A 1,003-nucleotide genomic window follows, 5' to 3' on the forward strand; every position below is an offset into this window, starting at 1 on the left:
GACTTCATGGTCATAGTACTGCAACGTATAAAGACAAGTGAGTGACATACACAAATGTGTGAATAAATGGAAAAACATATCATTTCCCTGAGGGAGTTGACCAAATACAAGATTAACAGGTTTCACAAGATTCCACTCAAAATTCAAAATGATTTTATTTTAGATGAAATTATTCTAAAGTTGATGTAAAAAATAGATAAGAATAATACAGACATTTCTGAAAAAGAAGACTAATTCAAAGAGACCTCCTTAACAGTTATTAAAACATATTTTTAAGGCTCCAAATATTAAAATAGCCATGTTTTTTCACTAAAATCTACAGATAGAGGACTGGACTAGAACAGCCTTCAATCAGATTTTACATGTATGTATGCAAAAATTTAATCTGTAACAAAAGAAAGATCAGAAACCAATAGGAAGAGATGGATCATTTAACAAATTATGTTGGAAAAAATGGCTATTTGTCAAAAAATTTGATATAGATTTTCAACAAAATTATTTCCAGATAGATAGCAGGGTAAAAATTAAACTATAAGCAACTAGACTATGTACTTATTTCAGCAGCAAATATACTAAAATGGAAACAATCCAAGGAAGATTGGCGTGGTCCCCGAGGAAGGATGATATGCAAATATTTTAATGATATACTTTTCTTTGCAATAAATAATTTCTAAATGCAACAAATAATTAATTTTATTCATTAGGTCTGGATAAATGAATGAAAAGAACTCTTCATCAGTGGTGAAACTCCTATTAAAGAGAAAATTTTTTTAAAAAATTTCTATTCCATTCCAAGGCATAAATAAATATACTTCATTTACTGTGTTTAGGTTTAAAATGCCAACTGTTGCAAAATACACTGCATGGAATTTACATGGAAGTCTATAAAGAAGTGCAGTGATCTGTAGGCTATTCATAGGTAGACAGAGAGAGAGAGACACCATCCAGTCAACTCCGACTCATGGCAGCCTTATGTGCAACAGAATAAAATATTGCCTTGTCC

General features: G+C 30.6%; 1 non-coding gene across 1 annotated transcript; it reads left to right on the top strand.

Moving 5' to 3' along the window:
* The first annotated feature begins 552 nt into the window (after positions 1-552).
* LOC111822253 (U6 spliceosomal RNA) lies at positions 553-656 on the top strand. Its single transcript, XR_002825542.1, has one exon. It is a non-coding gene; the product is annotated as a U6 spliceosomal RNA (small nuclear RNA).
* The last annotated feature ends 347 nt before the right edge of the window (positions 657-1,003 follow it).

This window comes from Trichechus manatus, unplaced genomic scaffold, assembly GCF_000243295.1.
Source record: "Trichechus manatus latirostris isolate Lorelei unplaced genomic scaffold, TriManLat1.0 scaffold00144, whole genome shotgun sequence".
Taxonomy (NCBI): domain Eukaryota; kingdom Metazoa; phylum Chordata; class Mammalia; order Sirenia; family Trichechidae; genus Trichechus; species Trichechus manatus.